The sequence below is a fragment of the Podarcis bocagei genome (genome assembly GCF_964188305.1).
Source record: "Podarcis bocagei genome assembly, chromosome: 1".
NCBI lineage: Eukaryota > Metazoa > Chordata > Lepidosauria > Squamata > Lacertidae > Podarcis > Podarcis bocagei.
In genome coordinates, this window is record NC_138125.1 from 4,434,000 (window position 1) to 4,447,805 (window position 13,806).

Sequence of the window (13,806 nt, forward strand, 5' to 3'; positions counted from 1 at the left end):
GGTGTTGGCTTAAATATATATATTAAAAAGTGCCTGGCATAGAAGCCAAAGACTAGCTTTCCCTTGCTACTGGTGAATTGCAGCCAGGCCTAGATAGTTGGGGTTAGAGGAGAGGATCTCCAGGCACGTTTGAGTCTTGGTGCCCTCCATTGCCCATGGCCATGTTGGCAGGAGCTGATGGGATCTAATGTCCCAATAGTTGGAAGGCACCAGGTTGGGGAAGCCTGCATTAAGGCAGAGATGGTGGTGGAAGCAATAGAATAAAATAGGTTTTACAGTTTGATTTTATTCTATGAACTGCCCTGAGACCCCCAGGTATAGGGTGGTATATAATTCAATACATCATCATCATCATCTACTGAGGAACAGAGAAGAATATGAGCTCAAAGCTGCATGGAAAACTCTTTACTGCCCAGCAGATTTCAAGTGCTACAACTATTCAGGGGCAGCAATGATTCAGTCCAGTGTTTCAGATGAGGGCTTCACCTGGCCCTATCTGGTGATATTGGGATCTTCCTCATTACTGTTATTCATTGGTATTGTAAAAAAAATTTCTAAAATTTAATATCCTGCCCTTCCTCTCAAATGGGGGGAAACAAACCAGCACAACTTTTCAAAGATTATAAAATCTGAAAACATTGTAAAAAGCAGTTGCAAATCCTTGCAGCTAAATTTGCCAGTCATCAAACGCCTGGGTGCATGTGCTGTACCGTGGAGCTATGACCCTTCCCCCAAATAATTTGCTTTTTCTGCAGAAGGAAGAAACTGCAGTGCTGGTGGGAGGTTTCGGAAGGGCCTTTCTTGTCCCCCTCTGTGTTGGCCAACGTCCTCTTCTCCAAGGTGCCCCTACCCACTCTGTGCCCGATCTGCACAATCGCTTTGAGGGGGAGAGTGCAAGGCAGGTGGAGGGTTCTGCTGCATTGCCTCACATTTGTCAGCAGCAGCAAGGAGAGGAAGCATGGCCAGTACACTCCAGTGCAGGTCAGACTTCCTGGGTAACAGCTGTTGTCTGGGCAACTGCAGAGGGCCCACTGCCCACTCACTGGAACAGGCATCCCCAACCTGTGGCCCTCCAGATGTTTTCGACTACAATTCCCATCATCCCTGACAACTGCTGCTGTTAGCTAGGGATCATAGGAGTTGTAGGCCAAAACATCTGGAGGGCCGCAGGTTGGGGATGCCTGTTCCAGTGAGTGGGCAGTGGGCCCTCTGCAGTTGCCCAGACAACAGCTGTTACCCAGGAAGTCTGACCCCTAAGGACAGTCCTGGCTGTACAAAACTACCTTTAGGAGAAAAGGATGGACGTGTTGTTTGCTTAGTGGTTTAGTTGTATCCGACTCTTCGTGACCCCCTGGACCAGAGCACGCCAGGCACTCCTGTCTTCCACTGCCTCCCGCAGTTTGGTCAAACATGCTGGTAGCTTCGAGAACACTGTCCAACCATCACGTCCTCTGTCGTCCCCTTCTCCTTGTGCCCTCCATCTTTCCCAACATCAGGGTCTTTTCCAGGGAGTCTTCTCTTCTCATGAGGTGGCCAAAGTCTTGGAGCTTCAGCTTCAGGATCTGTCCTTCTAGTGAGCACTCAGGGCTGATTTCCTTAAGAAAGGAGAGGTTTGATCTTCTTGCAGTCCATGGGACTCTCAAGAGTCTCCTCTAGCACCAGAATTCAGAAGCATCAATTCTTTGGCGATCAGCCATCTTTATGGTCCAGCTTTCACTTCCATATATCACTACTGGGATGGACGTATGCAACCCAAATGATTCGGCAAAGAAATCCTATTGCTGCTATCCAATGTTTTTTTCCATCCAAGTGTTGGCAAAAGGCATAATATTTCTCTTCCAATAAGTTGTCTTGCTGTCAAACCACATCTGAGGAGTAGTTCAATGATTCCTTCCTCTTGAATGGTTTTTTTTAATACTTTTTTTTTGTAGCTCTACCTCCTTTTTAAAAAACAAAACCCAGCCACAAAGTCTGCAATGGAAAAGCAAAGGATGACAGGAGGAGGAAAGGATAGATGGACTGCTCCCCTTCTTGCCATTTGTCTGGTAAAAAGCACCATATCTCTCCCATCATAACCAGGGGTCCAGGGTAGCAGGGAGAAGTGGCTGACACAGAAAGAAAACAGCTTGTGTATTATTTGCAATGCATTGGATAAACAAATAATTTTCAAAGGGAAACATTCTTACATTGACTCTAGAGTATCTGGAAACCAAGCCTTAGGAGGAACAGTTGAGGGAGTTGGGTATGTTTAGCCTGGAGAAGAGAAGACACAGAGGTGATGGGAAAGCCATCCATCTGGACGGCTGCCAGATGGAAGATGGATCAAGTTTGTTTCCTGTAGAACCAGAGGGTAGGACCATCTCAGTAATGCCTAAATTGACTGGCAGTGGCTCTCCAGTTTTTTGTTTTTTTAAAAAAAATATTTATTAGAGTTTCCAATTTTTACAAACAAAAAGAAAAAAGCAAACATAAAAAGCAAAAACACATAAATTTCACAGCTTATTTTCTCATAACATCTTTCCCCGACCTCCTCATACCTCCCCTTCTTGTATATCCAGTTCAAATTATTTATACAGCAAATCCTTATCTCAAAGCATTACAGCTTAAAAATAAAAAGAAGAAAAACACCTTATTTTCTCTCCAACATCTTAGATTATTATAACTTTAAATAAAAGAAAACCATTTTATCAAATTCCTTTTACCATTACAGCTAAAAACCGCTTAATTTAATCCAACATCATTCAACATTCCTTAATTTTACAATATTTTTGTAAATAGTCCTTAAATTTTTTCCAATCTTCCTCTGCCGACTCTTCTCCCTGGTCACGGATTCTGCCAGTCATTTCCGCCAGTCTGCTCTCCAGTTTTTAAGGCAAGGAACACACCTAGTCAGACCTGGAGATGCTATGGAATTATTATTATTATTATTATTATTATTATTATTATTATTATTATTAAATAAATACATAAATAAATAAATAAATTTTATTTATACCCCGCCCTCCCCAGCCAAGACTAGGTTTAGGGCGGCTAACACCAGGTATAAAAACAATTGATTAAATTACAACTTAAAAACAAGATTAAAATACAGCATTAAAATGCAGCCTCAATTTCAGTAGAAACTCAAATCAAAAACTTTTGGGGGATGAAAACGTCAAGTCTTCACCAAGGCTAACTATCCAGACTGGTCCTACGTGGGCCAGAAAAAAGCCAAGGAAGTCCCCAAATAGGAGAGCCATCACAGAAGGAGAAAGGAAAAAGGAAAGGGGGGAGGGGATCAAGTTGATTCCAAGCCAAGGGCCAGGCAGAACAACTCTGTCTTACAGGCCCTGCAGAAAGAAATCAGATTGAACCTGGAACCTTCTCCATGCCAAGCAGATGTTCCACCACTGAGCTATGGCCCCTTCCCGAAATGAAGGAGCTGCAACTACAAAGGGTTCCTGAACAATTCTTTCTGTAAATAGTTATCTGCTTGGTCTACGCTGCTATTTACATTCTATAGTGCTAATTTCATTTTCCCCATGGATGGGAGATTAGTTTGATATCAACCTGCCTGTGCATTAAGATCAGGGGGAAAGGCATGATGGCTGGGGCTGCTGAAAGCTCTAGTCCAAAACTTTGCCAAGATTGCAAAGGCTGGTATAGAGGTAGAAATGTCTTGAGTGATTTTAGTTTATGTCTCCATAACACTGCAATAGCCTTTTGTTGTAATGTTGTGGTGCAAACTGTGTTTCTCCTAGAGAGAACAGAGTGTTTTGGGGCAAAGCTGAGGGCTTTTGTAATTTCCATTAAAAAAGAATAAGGAATAAGTGAGTAATTGCTACACAGTTTGTTGCATGGGATCCTATACCCAGATAATTCTGCTCGTGTGCAGGCACTAAACTATTTTCTACTTAGCATAAATGGATTCTTCTCAAAGACATCACAGCTGTTGCTAACTGCAGTCACCCTGTGCAGAATCCAGCTTTTTGAGATTCTTGGCTTCCTCCCCCCCCCCTTTTTTTTAAGGTACAAATAAATGCTGGCTTAGATGTGTGTGGGCAGAAATGCTGCTGTAGATTCAAAAGTGGGGGGATTTTATGAATAAGATTTCCAGCAGGATTTTTGGAGTGTGTGTGGAGATCTTCAGTGTTCTGCATAGCAATTTGATCCATACCATTGATCACAAACATAGACTATATAAGGGAAGTTAGTCAAAAATGGAGTAAGTTCTGCAAACGCATGCTTTCTCCAGCTTATGGAATTCAGATTTGCATTTTGTGGGAGCTTTTGTTTGCCCAGAATTCGGGTTGCCTGCTGGCAACATTTAAATTTTATTTTTAAATCCAGAGTGCACAGAACTACTGTATATCATATTCTGATTGTGACGTGAACAGTAATGAGCAATGTAACTCTTCAGCACCTTCTGGCTTGTTTCCCCACAAATTGCACTTAGACACGGCCTGTAATACATGGGGTTGAAGGCCACCTTTTTGCCAAGGCTGCCTGGGAAAGAACAACATCCCTCCCAGATTTCTGTGGCTCTTCCAGGGATGGAGTTTCCACATCAACGCTGAGCTGTCAATGGAACGGCTGTGTTGGCACTACAGAATCCATTCTTGCCCTGGGCACAGCTGTAATACCAGCCAAACCGAAACAATGCTGAGAATGCTGGGGCAATGATGGTGGACTGTGTGGGCAGCCAGGGAGAGAAAAGCAATCCAATAAACAGCAGTGGTTTGGAGGGGAACGGCAGTGAGAAGGAGGGAGAAGGGGCAGAACAGGGAGGAGCAGGGGTGAAATGGGGGGTTTGCAGGCATTTTCAATGGTGTTTCAAATACACACAATTTCACTTAAACGTGTAGTGCCTTGGAACCTAACCCTCACATAAATTGGGAGTTGCCTGTACATTCCACTGGAAATAGCAGAGAGAGGGGTGCATGGCAGAAAGAGGAAGATAAGCATTTATTATCGGTGGAGCGGCCACATAACACCAGTCTTGAAAGACCTACACTGGCTCCCAGTATGTATCTGAGCACAATTCAAAGTGTTGGTGCTGACCTTTAAAGCCCTAAACAGCCTTGGTCCAGTAGACCTGAAGGAGCGTCTCCACCCCCATCGTTCTGCCTGGACACTGAGGTCCAGGTCTGAGGGCCTTCTGGTGGTTCCCTCACTGCAAGAAGCCAAGTTACAGGGAACCAGGCAGAGGGCCTTCTCGGTGGTGGCGCCCACCCTGTGGAACGCCCTCCCACCAGATATCAAAGAGAAAAGCAACTACCAAACTTTTAGAAGACGTCTGAAGGCAGCCCTGTTTAGGGAAGCTTTTAATGTTTGATGCATTACTGTATTTTAATATTTTGTTGGAAGCCGCCCAGAATGGCTGGGGAAGCCCAGCCAGATGGGCAGAGTATAAATTTATTATTATTATTATTATTATTATTATTATTATTATTATTATTATTATTATCAGGCAAAGAGGGTGGCAGAGAGAGTAAAGGGGTGGAGCAATTTGGTGTTACCAACAAAGGTCCATATAGTTAAAGCTATGGTTTTCCCAGTAGTGATGTATGGAAGTGAGAGCTGGACCATAAAGAAGGCTGATCGCCAAAGAATTGATGCTTTTGAATTCTGGTGCTGGAGGAGACTCTTGAGAGTCCCATGGACTGCAAGAAGATCAAACCTCTCCATTCTGAAGGAAATCAGCCCTGAGTGCTCACTGGAAGGACAGATCCTGAAGCTGAGGCTCCAATACTTTGGCCACCTCATGAGAAGAGAAGACTCCCTGGAAAAGACCCTGATGTTGGGAAAGATGGAGGGCACAAGGAGAAGGGGACAACAGAGGACGAGATGGTTGGACAGTGTTCTCGAAGCTACCAGCATGAGTTTGACCAAACTGCGGGAGGCAGTGGAAGACAGGAGTGCCTGGAGTGCTGTAGTCCAGGGGGTCACGAAGAGTCAGACAGGACTAAACAACAACAACAAGAAGAACAATTTGGTGTTAGCTCCACCCACTTGCAGCTCTAGCTCTGCCCACCAATGGCTCTGGTCCCTGATTGACTTTTTGCATGGGTGAATGACTGTGGGTTGATGGCTCTTCATAGCCTCCTCTCTTAATGTTTGGGTCTCTTCCCAAGATAGCAGGGACCACCTGCTATCTTTTCCTCCATTCAAATAGAGATGAAACTAAGGTCCCTTTCTTGATGTTCCATCCATGTACACCCAACAGAGGAAGTGCCTCCTCGCTCACTAGAACTTCCTGTCCCTGGACGTCCACCAAAGCCTGACATTGAATATCCTCTGAAAATGCCCTCAGACTTTCCTGGTTCAGCTGAAACTCAGCAGCTAAGCCCAAACCTAAGAAGATTACATATAAATAAAATCATTGAAAAATTGTTGCAAATGGATGTGTTTTATTTATTATTCAAAAGCTGGCGGCTCTGCTTGACCATTTTTTTCCTATTCTAAAGTGTTGCTCTCCACCCTGAGCCAACAGAAAGGTAGAGCAGAGGAATGAAACAAAATAAATGGATATTAGTGACAAGTGTGGCATTGATAACAAGAATGCCCCCCAATGTGGGACAATGATAAGAAGAATGCCGCCCCAAATGTGGATGGTGTTTGCTTCCCTACCCCACCCCAAGCTTTGGTATTTCATTCCATAATGGAAAATTCTTAAATAACAGTTACTCTTTCTGGGTGGAGTTGCAAAAAGTCTTCCAGAGACATGAGTCAGTCATCAAAACAATCTGGAAAGGAGCATTAAAATCTATATTTTCAAACAGTATATTGACATAGTTTTGTCTTCTGGGTTTTGAACGTCTGAAATTGCAAGAAATTCCAGCTTCAAGCTCTTCGGACAGAATGATTACGATGCAAGTTTCCTGCTCAAAACAGCAACCCCACCTTGAGATGCTTCTCTCCTGACAATGTGGTTTGAAGTAGTTTTGGAAACAAGTGAAGGGACATCATCATGTACCGTATATTGATGTGTGTTGCTTTGACTTAAGGTAAAGGTAAAGGGACCCCTGATCATTAGGTCCAGTCGTGACCAACTCTGGGGTTGCGGCACTCATCTTGCTTTATTGGCCGAGGGAGCTGGCGTACAGCTTCCGGGTCATGTGGCCAGCATGACTAAGCCGCTTCTGGCGAACCAGAGCAGTGCACGGAAATACCGTTTACCTTCCCGCCAGAGCGGTACCTATTTATCTGCTTGCACTTTGACGTGCTTTCGAACTGCTAGGTTGGCAGGAGCAGGGACCGAGCAACGGGAGCTCACCCCGTCATGGGGATTTGAACTGCCGACCTTCTGATCGGCAAGTACTGATTGGCAAGCTCTGAGGTTTAACCCACAGCGCCACCCGTCTCCTGTTGCTTTGATTTACATTTCCTTAAAATAGCAACCTATTAACAACAACAACAACAACAACGTTCCTTTTCCCATTGTCATTCTTGGCAGCCACTGGGGAGTATAAGCAGTACCAGAGCAAAGCAGGTAGGAGTGGGGAAGAGCTCCCACAAACACTGCTGGCCCCCTGGGTAACCCAAAGGAACATTTCAATGGTTTATCTTAGATTGAAACTAAACAGAGCCTTTGCATTTCACATGTACTTTTTAAAAAATGCAAATAGCAGCAGCTACTACTGGAGGGAGCCCCTTCCCCCACTAGAGCCCAGCCCTCAGATGCCATGGGAAATGAGACTTCCCCTCCAGATGCAAGCAGCAGCTTCACAGGAGCACCTTTCATCCAGATTGCAGCAGGGCTGGAAAGGGTTAAAATCTCTGCTCCACCCCTGCCTGTGGCAATTACAATTAGCAGCCCTGCCAGCCCCACACAGCTGCTATCTGACTGTCTTAAAATAGGCATTTTAAATGCAGAGAAGAGGTTCAGCACCATGTCTTTAGAGAAGCCCACTTCCTAAAAGAGCTGCAAGCCTGAGCTCTAAATGTCACACACAACCTCTTTTATTCTATTAAAAACATGGACTTAATTGGGACTTGTGGGTTTATATTCCCACCATGGTTGACAGCAGAGCATAACACAGCATAGAAAGAAATATAGTATTGCTTCCCACAATTGCAACTGTTAATGGACCACTATTCTTCTCTTGTACACATCAGTTGAGCTTTTCCATGGAAACCCCAAGCAGACAACATTTCTTTTTTTAAATATATTTTTATTAATATTTACATAAGATATTTAAATTCAAACACATCATTCACCTCCTCATTTAGGATTCTCTGAATCCCTTGACTTCCCTCCACCCTTCCATGGTTACCATTGTCATTCTTTTTTTCATCTGCTTATCTTATTTTCTCTAATTTTTTAATAGTCCATTTTCCCATAGTTTTTTTGTACATTGCAAGCATTACTCAAATCCTGCCAAAGTTTTCAGTTGTTTACAGTGTTCTCTTAGATACATTATATATTTCTCCCATTCCTTCTTAACCAAGGAGACAACATCCCCACCCCACCTTCCCACTATATACAAGGTCTGGTGACTTCTGTTTCAGTGTATCTGAAGAAGTGTGCATGCACATGAAAGCTTACACCTAGAACAAACTTAGTTGGTCTCTTAGATGCTACTGATCTGATCGCTGAAGAATTGATGCTTTTGAATTATGGTGCTGGAGGAGACTCTGGAGAGTCCCATGGACTGCAAGAAGATCAAACCTCTCCATTCTTAAGGAAATCAGCCCTGAGTGCTCACTGGAAGGACAGATCCTGAAGCTGAGGCTCCAATACTTTGGCCACCTCATAAGAAGAGAAGACTCCCTGGAAAAGACCCTGATGTTGGGAAAGATGGAGGGCACAAGGAGAAGGGGACGACAGAGGATGAGATGGTTGGACAGTGTTCTCGAAGCTGCCAGCATGAGTTTGTCCAAACTGCGGGAGGCAGTGGAAGACAGGAGTGCCTGGTGTGCTCTGGTTCATGGGGTCACGAAGAGTTGGACACGACTAAACAACAACAAGGTGCTACTGGACAATTCTTTAATTTTTTATATATATTTCAACATTTCATCTGTCTGACCAAGTGCCCTCAAGTCCACGAAAGCCCCCCAGAAGGAATGGATCTGTTGCTCTTTAAGGTGCCACAAGGTGTGGGGAGCCACCAAATTTTTCTCTTTGCAGGCTGTGGAAGCAGCTCAGGAAGCCTGCAGGGTCACCCTGCAACCCATGGAATGGAGCAAGGAGCAGCTCTAATGGCTCGGGGCCCAGCAAACAACAAGGCAAGGCGGTTCATGGGGTGTGTTTGATGTGCAAACAGATCCAGCTGTTGGCATCGGAGTCTTTAATGAGCCTGCTCATATGAAAGCCTTTCATACCCAAGGCCTCCTGTAAATGACTGTCAAAGCCACAGGAGTTCAGGCACTGTGGAAATAACCTTTTTTGTTACAGCCTCTTCCTCCAGGGTTCAAACAGCCCTACGCTTATGCTTACGCAGGGGTCAGCAAACTTTTTCAGCAGGGGGCCGGTCCACTGTCCCTCTGACCTTGTGGGGGGCCGGACTATATTGGGGGGAATGAAGAATTCCTATGCCCCACAAATAACCCAGAGATGCATTTTAAAGAAAAGGGCACATTCTACTCATGTAAAAACACGCTGATTCCCAGACCATCTGTGGGCCAGATTTAGAAGGCGATTGGGCCAGATCCGGCCCCCGGGCCTTAGTTTGCCTACCCGTGTCTTAGCCCACGGGAACATTTTGCCTGCCAGATTTCGCCATTTTTTTTGTTTTTTGATTGTTTTTACTTTGCAAAGTTGTTGTTGTACTCCACCAGATCTTAACCTATTACAGTATTTGTAAGAAAGGATTCCAAATATCATTGAATTTGTCCATGGCGAGTAGGCGTTTATATGTAAGTTAGAGGTATAAGTTGTTCATATGTTGAGAGTTTGTAGGTCTTCAATTCAATCGGAGAAGGGAATTGCAGTTTCATTTTTCCAGTTCATCAGTATCCGTCTTTTTGCCATGGTAAGGGTGCAGAGAGTCCACTCTTATTGTCTTTTTGTAAGGTTCCATGTGTTGGGTATATAATTCAAAAGGACGTTTTGCTCTGTAAATGTAAGCTTGTTCTGTATAGTTCTGTTGATAGTTTGTTACTTCTGCCAAAAATCTTTCAACATAGGTTTTAGAGAAGCATTATTCCTATTGCATCTCCAACAGTTAGATACCTTAGACAGCCCTTTAAAAAAAAATGTAATGGGATCCATTATAATCTAAAAATTATTTTTTGTTGTATGAACCTCAATTTAAGGTCCAGAGACACCACTGTTATAGCACATAAAACCGTGTGGTCGAAATGGAGATCTCTAATTCTTTATTCCATTCCTCCCTCAATACCTGTACAGTGGTACCTCGGGTTAAGCACTTAATTCGTTCCGGAGGTCCGTTCTTAACCTGAAACTGTTCTTAACCTGAAGCACCACTTTAGCTAATGGGGCCTCCTGCTGCCACTGCACCGCTAGAGCCCGATTTCTGTTCTCATCCTGAAGCAAAGTTCTCAACCTGAAGCACTATTTCTGGGTTAGCAGAGTCTGTAACCTGAAGCGTATGTAACCCGAGGTACCACTGTATATCAAATTGGTTTGCTAGTAACAAAGATTTATATATGTTGATGGTCAGGTTTTTTTTGTTGCATAAGAATTAATCAACTGCTTCAATATCTCTGGGGCCTCTGAAGCTGTGAAAGCTGCTGGTCCATAGATGCTAGTGAGCAAGTTTTTTCATCTGGAGATACTGCCATTGAGCATTTGTAGGTAATCTGTATTTGTGTCTTAAGACGGAATATGTACCTAACAGAACTTCAGCTTATTGTCTGCTATCTTCTCCGACCTTCAAATAATAATAATAATAATAATAACAATAATAATAATAATTTATTATTTATACCCTGCCCATCTGGCTGGACTTCCCCAGCCACTCTGGGCGGCTTCCAAAAAAATATTAAAATACTGTAATACATCAAACATTAAAAGCTTCCCTAAATAGGGCTGCCTTCAGATGTCTTCTAAAAGTCTGGTAGTTGTTGTTCTCTTTGACATCTGGTGGGAGGGCGTTCCACAGGGAGGGTGCCACTACCGAGAAGGCCCTCTGCCTGGTTCCCTGTCATAGGCGCCGACTCCATGGGGCTTGAGGGGGCCCGAGCCCCCTCAAAAATTCGTTTGGGGGGCTCCGCCCCCCCAATAATCTCCGGCGCCCCTCCAGCAGAGCGCCATCGCCGCCCCTCCCCCAGCCCAAAATGCACAGGGTCGGGCTGCATGCCTCCTGCCCTCCCTCCCGAGCAAAAGCTCCACCCAATTTCCTTCGGAGCTGATTAATAGGCGCAGCACGCTCTCCCCTATTCGCTCACAAGGAGGCGGCGCCACTTTATTTGGATATTCATGAGCTTATTTATTATTCATGAGCTTTCCCGGCCCCCCCCCCCAATATTTTTTATAAGTCCGCATCCCTGTTCCCTGTAACTTGGCTTCCTGCAGCGAGGGAACCGCCAGAAGGCCCTCAGAGCTGGACCTCAGTGTCCGGGCAGAACGATATACTGGATATTTAGCAAACTAAATATGACATAATAGGCATCACTGAAACCTGGTGGGATAAGTCCCACGATTGGAATGTAATAATGGGGGGATACAATCTATTTCAGAGAAACAGACCAGACAAGAAAGGAGGAGGAGTGGCGTTATATGTCAGGGATGTGTATACCTGTGAAGAGATCCAAGATTTAGAACCTCAAAGCCAAAGTGAGAGCATTTGGGTCAAAATTAAGGGAGAGAAGAATAACAGAGACCTCATTGTGGGAGTTTACTATAGATCCCCAAGCCAAACGGAGGACATAGATGATGCCTTCCTGGAACAGATGGCCAAGCATGCAAAAGGAAGGGAGATAGTAGTAATGGGGGACTTTAATTACCCGGATATTTGTTGGATGTCAAACTCAGCCAAGAGCATAAGGTCAAACAGATTCCTCACTGGCCTTGCAGACAACTTCATTGTCCAGAAAGTGGGAGAAGCAACAAGAGGAACAGCCATTTTAGATCTGGTCCTAACCAATGTTGATGACCTGGTTAGTGGGGTAGAAGTGGAAGGATCATTAGGCGCGAATGATCATGCTCTTCTGAAGTTTACTATACAGCGGAAAGGAGCAGCCAAGCATAATAGGACTCAATTTCTTGACTTTAAGAAAGCCGACTTCATAAAACTTAGGGAAGTGCTGGGTGAGATCCCATGGACAGTAATACTAAAAGGAAAGGGAGTTCATGATGGGTGGGAGTTTGTTAAGAGGAAGCCAGGGTGGCTATCTAAAGAACTTTTAACTGAGTTAAGATTAAAAAAGGATGTGTACAAAAAATGGAAAAGGGGGGAAACCACCAAAGAGGAATTCAAACAAATAGCCAGCACGTGTAGACACAAAGTCAGAAAAGCTAAAGCACAGAATGAACTCAGGCTGGCTAGAGAGGTTAAAAGCAACAAAAAAGGCTTTTATGGGTATGTTCGTAGCAAAAGGAAGAACAAAGAAACAGTGGGGTCACTCAGAGGAGAAGATGGTGAAATGCAAACAGGGGACACAGAAAGGGCTGAACTCCTCAATGCCTTCTTTGCCTCAGTCTTCTCCGATAAAGAAAACAATGCCCGACCTGAAGAATTTGGAGCAAATGATTCAGCAAAGGAAACACAGCCCAGAATAACTAAGGAGATAGTACAAGAATACTTGGCTAGTTTAGATGTATTCAAGTCTCCAGGGCCAGATGAACTGCATCCGAGAGTATTAAAAGAACTGGCAGATGTGATCTCAGAACCACTGGCAGTCATCTTTGAGAATTCCTGGAGAACAGGCGAAGTCCCGGCAGACTGGAGGAGGGCAAATGTTGTCCCTATTTTCAAAAAGGGGAAAAGAGAGGACCCAAATAATTATCGCCCAGTCACTCTGACATCAATACCAGGGAAGATTCTGGAGCAGATCATTAAGCAAACAGTCTGTGAGCACCTAGAAAGGAATGCTGTGATCACCAATAGTCAGCATGGATTTCTGAAAAATAAGTCATGTCAGACTAACCTGATCTCGTTTTTTGACAGAATTACAAGCCTGGTAGATGAAGGGAACGCAGTGGATGTAGTCTACCTTGATTTCAGGAAGGCATTTGACAAGGTGCCCCATGATATCCTTGTAAAGAAGCTGGTAAAATGCGGTCTTGACTATGCTACCACTCAGTGGATTTGTAACTGGCTGACTAACCGAACCCAAAGGGTTCTCATCAATGGTTCCTCTTCATCCTGGAGAAGAGTGACTAGTGGGGTGCCACAGGGTTCTGTCTTGGGCCCGGTCTTATTCAACATCTTTATCAACGACTTGGATGATGGACTCAAGGGCATCCTGATCAAATTTGCAGATGACACCAAACTGGGAGGGGTGGCTAACACCCCAGAGGACAGGATCACACTTCAAAACGACCTTGACAGATTAGAGAACTGGGCCAAAACAAACAAGATGAATTTTAACAGGGAGAAATGTAAAGTATTGCACTTGGGCAAAAAAAATGAGAGGCACAAATACAAGATGGGTGACACCTGGCTTGAGAGCAGTACATGTGAAAAGGATCTAGGAGTCTTGGTTGACCATAAACTTGACATGAGCCAACAGTGTGACGCGGCAGCTAAAAAAGCCAATGCAATTCTGGGCTGCATCAATAGGAGTATAGCATCTAGATCAAGGGAAGTAATAGTGCCACTGTATTCTGCTCTGGTCAGACCTCACCTGGAGTACTGTGTCCAGTTCTGGGCACCACAATTCAAGAAGGACACTGACAAACTGGAACGTGTCCAGAGGAGG